This window comes from Penaeus chinensis, chromosome 12 (genome assembly GCF_019202785.1).
Source record: "Penaeus chinensis breed Huanghai No. 1 chromosome 12, ASM1920278v2, whole genome shotgun sequence".
NCBI lineage: Eukaryota > Metazoa > Arthropoda > Malacostraca > Decapoda > Penaeidae > Penaeus > Penaeus chinensis.
The window spans coordinates 12,809,014-12,814,990 of record NC_061830.1 but is presented as its reverse complement, the minus strand read 5'-3'; positions in this window follow the sequence as shown (position 1 = coordinate 12,814,990).

Here is a 5,977-nt window from a genome sequence, read left to right as displayed (position 1 = left end):
CTTCCCCACTCTTACCCTCCCCAACCTCTCTCCCCCTCTTCCCTCCACCCTATCCCCTTCCCCCTACCTCCCCCCTACCCCCCCCTCTCCCCATTTTCCCCTCCCCTTTCCCCCCTCTCTCTCCCCCTCTCTTACCCTCTCCAACCCCCCCTCCCCCTACCCCCTCTTCCACTCTGAATTCCCATACGATTCGATTCAGCGACAGCAAGGGATATAAAATACGACCTCGCCAACGGAAGCAAAGACACCGACCGTAAATTTGGGACTGAGAATTGGGAGAGAGAGAGAGAGAGAGAGAGAGAGAGAGAAAGAGAGAGAGAGAGAGAGAGAGAGAGAGAGAGAGAGAGAGAGAGAGAGAGAGAGAGAAGAGAGAGAGAGAGAAAGAGAGAGAGAGAGAGAGAGAGAGAGAGGAGAGAGAGAGAGAGAGAGAGAGAGAGAGAGAGAGAGAGAGAGAGAGAGAGAGAGAGAGAGAGAGAGAGAGATAGAGAGAGAGAGAGAGAGAGAGAGAGAGAGAGAGAGAGGAGAGAGAGAGAGAGAGAGAGAGAGAGAGAGAGAGAGAGGGAGAGAGAGAGAGAGAGAGAGAGAGAGAGAGAGAGAGAGAGAGAGAGAGAGAGAGAGAGAGAGAGAGAGAGAGAGAGAGAGAGAGAGAGAGGAGAGAGAGAGAGAGAGAGAGAGAGAGAGAGAGAGAGAGAGAGAGAGAGAGAGAGGGAGAGAGAGAGGAGAGAGAGAGAGAGAGAAGAGAGAGAGAGAGAGAGAGAAAGAGGAGAGAGAGAGAGAGAGATGAGAGAGAGGGGAGAGAGGAGAGAGAGAGAGAGAGTGAGGAGAGAGAGAGAGGAGAGATAGAGAGAGAGAGAGGAGACGAGGAAATGAGGGGGAGAGGAGAGAGGAGAGCGAGAGAGAGGAGAGGAGAGAGAGAGAGAGAGAGAGGAGAGGGAGAGGAGAGAGAGAGAGAGAGAAAGAGAGAGGAGAGAGAGAAGGAGGAGAGAGAGGGGAGAGAGGGGAGAGAGAGGAGAGAGAGAGGAGAGCGAGAGAGAGAAAGAGAGAGAGAGAGAAGAGAGAGGGGAGAGAGGGAGCCGAGAGAGGAGAGAGAAGAGAGGGGGGTAGGACGTGGCGAGAGAGAGGAGAGAGAGAGAGAGAGGAGAGGGGTGGGGGGGGGGAGGAGAGAAGGAGAGAGAGAGAAGAGAGAGAGAGAGAGGGAAGAGAGAGATGAGGAGAGAGAGAGGGGAGTAAAAGGAGAGAGGAGGAGAACGAGAGTGAGAATGAGAGGGGAGAGAGAGGAGGAGAGGAGAGGAAGAGAGGTGAGAGGGGGGGGGGGGAGAGAGACAGAGAGAGAGGGGGAGAGACGAGGGATGAGAGAGAGGAGAGAGAGGGGGGGTGGGGAGAGAGGAGAAAAAGAGAGAGAGGAGAGGAGAGAGGAGAGAGGTAGGAGAGAGAGAGAGGAGGAGAGAGGATGAGAGAGAGAGAGAGTGTGGGAGATGAGAGACGAGGGGAAGAGGGGAGGGACTAGGGAAGAGATGAGAGAGAGAGAAGAGAGAGGAGAGGAGAGGAGAGGCGAGAGAGAGTCGAGAGAGAGAGTGGGGAGGGAGGATGAGAGAGAGGAGAGAAGAGAGAGGTGAGAGAGAGAGATGAGAGAGAGGAGGCAGAGACAGAGGACAGGAGGACAGTGACAGAGACAGAGAGAGAGGGAGGGAGGGAGGAGGGAGAGGGAGGGGGAGAGAGAGAGAGAGAGAGAGGAAGGGGACGGGGACGAGGAGAGAGGACGGAGGGAGTGAAGAGAGGCGAGAGAGAGGAGAGAGAGGGGAGAGAGAGAGAGAGAGAGAGAGATGAGAGAGGCAGAGGACAGAGACAGGGGACAGAGACAGAGACAGAGACAGAGAGGGAGGGAGGGGAGTGAGGGAGCAGGGGAAGGAGAGAGAGGAGATGAGAGAGAGAGAGAGAGGAGGAGAGGAGAGAGAGTGAGAGAGAAGGGGAGTGAAGGAGATGGAGAGAGGAGAGAGAGAGAGGAGAGGGGGAAAAGATGAAGAGAGAGAGAGAGAGGCAGAGGACAGAGGACAGAGACAGAGACAGAGACAGAGACAGAGAGGGAGAGGAGGGAGAGAGGAGGGAGAGGGAGAGAGAGAGGGGGTGAGGAGAGGAGAGAGAGGAGGGGAGAGAGATAGAGAGAGAGAGAAGTGGAGAAGAGGCAGAGGCAGAGAGAGGAGAGAGAGGGAGAGGGGAGAGAGAGAGGGGAGAGAGAGAGAGGAGAGGAGAGAGAGAGAGTGAGAGGAGGAGGAGGAGGTTGAGATCTCGGGTAGGAGGAGGGGGGCTAGGAACGGGAAGGAGGGGGGGGTGGTGGAGAAGAAAAGGAAAGGAATGGGATTTGGAGGAGGAGGGGTGGATAGGAAGAAGGGAGAAAGAAGAGTGAGAGGGGAGGAGAGGAGAGAGGAATGGGGGGGGAGAGGAGAAACTTGGGAGGAGGTGAGGGGGGAGAGGTGGAGGAGAAAGGGAGAGAGAAGAAGGAACATTTTGGGGGGGGGATATGAAGGGAGGGTGGAAGGGGAGAGGGAGAGGGGAGGAACCGGGGGTTGGAAGATAGGGAGGAACAGGGAGCGGAGGAGAAGGGGGTGTGAGGAGGAAGAAGCGGAGCGATCGAGAAGGGGGGAAAAGGAGGAGTTTAGAGAGAGGAGAGGTACGGGTGGAAGAAGGGCTGAGAGAGAGGAGAGGAGCAGGAAGAGAGAGAGAGAGAGAGAGAGAGGAGAGAGAGAGAGAGAGAGGAGACAGAGGCAGAGAAGGGACAGAGACAGAGCAGAGAGGGAGAGGAGGGAGAGAGAGGGAGAGAGGGAAGATGGAGTGGAGAGAGAGAGAGAGGAGAGAGAGAGAGAGAGAGAGAGAGAAGAGATGAGAGAGAGAGAGAGAGAGAGAGAGGCAGGAGGCAGTGATGAGAGACGAGAGAAGGAGAGGGAGGAGAGAGAGAGAGAGAGGAGAGAGGAGAGAGAGAGAGAGAGAGAGAGGAAGGAGAGAGAGAGAGAGAGAGAGAGGAGAGAGAGAGGGGAGAGAGAGAGAGGAGAGAGAGAGAGAGAGGCTTAGACGAAGACAGAGGAAGAGGACGGGGACAGAGAGGGAGGGAGGGAGAGAGAGGGAGAGGGAGAGAGAGAGAGAGGAGGAGGGAGAGACGAGAAGGAGGAGAGAGAGTGAGAGAGGAGAGAGGGTGCAAGAGAGAGAGAGCGGGATAAGGAGGGGAGAGAGAGAGAGAGAGAGAGGAGGAGAGGAGAGAGAGGAAAAGAAGGCAGAGACAGAGACAGAGGACAGAGACAGAGGGGGAAAGGAGGGATGAAAGAGGCAGAGGCGAGAGAGAGAGAGATGAGAGAGAGGGGAGATAGAGAGAGAGAAGGGAGAAGCTTTGAGAGGCGAGAGAGAGAGAGAGAGAACGAGAGGGGGGAGAGAGAGAGAGAGAGAGGCAGAGACAGAGACAGAGACAGAGACAGTGAGGGAGGGAGGGAGAGAGGGGGAGGGAGAGGAGAAGAGAGAGGAAAAGAGAGAGAGAGGAGAGAGAGAGAGGAGAGAGAGAGAGAGAGAGAGAGAGAGATACAGAGAGTAGAGAGAGATGAGAGAGAGAAGAGAGGGGGCAGAAGGCAGAGAGAGAGAGAGAGAGGGAGAGCATGGGAGAGAGAGAGAGAGGAGAGAGAGAGAGAGAGAGAGAGAGAGAGAGAGAGAGAGAGAGAGAGAGGCAGAGGCAGAGACAGAGACAGAGAGGGAGGGAGGGAGAGAGAGAGAGTGAGAGAGCGAGAAAGAGAGAGAGAGAGAAATAAAGTCTTAGACTTGGAAGACAAAAGAGGGAAAGTTTAAGACTAGATAATTGTGGAAGAGAGAAAAAAGAAAAGAAAGCAGGAAAAGGAAAAACGAAGAGAATGTGTCAGTTCCGGACTCATTATCCTTAATATTGTTATTATTATTATTACTTGTTATTATCATTGTTATCAATAACATGATCACTATTACTATTATTATTGATATTATTATTATTTTCATCCATATTACTTCCATTATCATAATAATTGTTATTAGTATTATTACTATGAACATTATCATTATAATTCTATTATTGCTCTAATTAATGTTATTATCGCTTTAATCATATATTATTGCTGTTGCTATCATTATCATTATTATCATCATTATCAATATAATTGTTACTTTTATCATTCTCATTATTATTATCATTATTATCATTACTATTATTATTATTATTATTTCTATTATTATTATCATTATTATCATTCTCATTACTATCATTTGTATTTATATTATTATCATTATCATTACCATCGCTGTTATTGTCATTATCATTATTAACATTATTATAATCATAACTATTATTATTGCCATAATATCTTTATCATTAATTTCCTTAAACTTACATGAACAAGAACAACTGTTTACAGTACTTGTTAAAGTATTTATACACATATGTATCCACTTATGTGATGTATATGCAATGCCCTCCGTTTCAGAGACAGGCAGAAAGGGTGAGTGGCATACAGACAGACAGACATACTGGAACATGCGAACAGGGAAAGACAGATTAGATCGCCAGAGTAGATGATAGACAGAGTAGATAGACAGAGTAGATAGGGAGAAAGATAAAAATAGAGAAAGGCAGGCAGGTAGACGGAAGCCAAAATAAATACAAAAAAGGGAAGCAAAAACAGCAACGACAAAAAAAAAATATAATTAATGCGAAGTGAGACAGGCAGATAGACAAATAGACAAGACAGTCAGACACAGAGTAACAAATACAAGCACGAAAACAAAACCAAAAAAAAAAAAACCAAAACCAGAACAAAAGAACAAAAAAAACAAGAGAAAAAAAAAACGAAAATGATCTTTCTTAATTGTCAATCTCCTTCAATCGCGATTTTTTCCCTCTCGCCCCGCCTCGTCCGACGCAAGATGCTTCGTCTCCAATTCCTCCAGCTTCAGGGCAAACTCCTTCGAGACAAAGACCTTATCCCGAAGCACAGAAAGCGAATTATCAGCTGATCAGGAAGTGGGAATTCAATTAAATGCATAACACGTTTCTTGGCGATTCCTTGCGAGCTTTGGGAGGTGACCGCTTGGAGATGATTGGAAATGCGCTGCTCGGTGGCGGGTGTGTGGTGGAGGCGCTGGGTGGGAAGAAGCCACTTAAAATGTCCTGATCACAGGGGCAATAGGGAATGTATCTATCTTTATCCTATGGCAGTTAATATGTTCGTCTAGCTGTTTATTTAGCTTTTTGTCTAGCTATCTACCTATATGTCTGTCTATTTAGTCATCTCTCTGTCAGTCTATCTAGCTAGCTAGCTGTATGTGTAAATTCTGACACTTATGATATGGTATATACTATGTATGTATGCATGCTTGTATACTCAAGTAAATTCTGACGCTGATGATATGGTATATACTATGTATGTATGCATGCTTGTATACTCAAGTAAATTCTGACGCTGATGATATGGTATGTACTACGTATGTATGCATGCTTGTATACTCAAGTAAATTCTGACGCTGATGATATGGTATGTACTACGTATGTATGCATGCTTGTATACTCAAGTAAATTCTGACGCTGATGATATGGTATGTACTATGTATGTATGCATGCTTGTATACTCAAGTAAATTCTGACGCTGATGATATGGTATGTACTACGTATGTATGCATGCTTGTATACTCAAGTAAATTCTGACGCTGATGATATGGTATGTATACGTATGTATGCTTTCTTGTTTACTCAAGTAAATTCTGACGCTGTGATATGGTATGTACTAAGTATGTATGCATGCTTGTATACTCAAGTAAATTCTGACGCTGATGATTGGTATGTACATGTATGTATGCATGCTTGTATACCCCAAGTAAATTCTGACGCTGATGATATGGTATGTTTATGTATGTATGCATGCTTGTTATACTCAGTAAATTCTGACCTGATGATATGGTATGTACTATGTTTTGT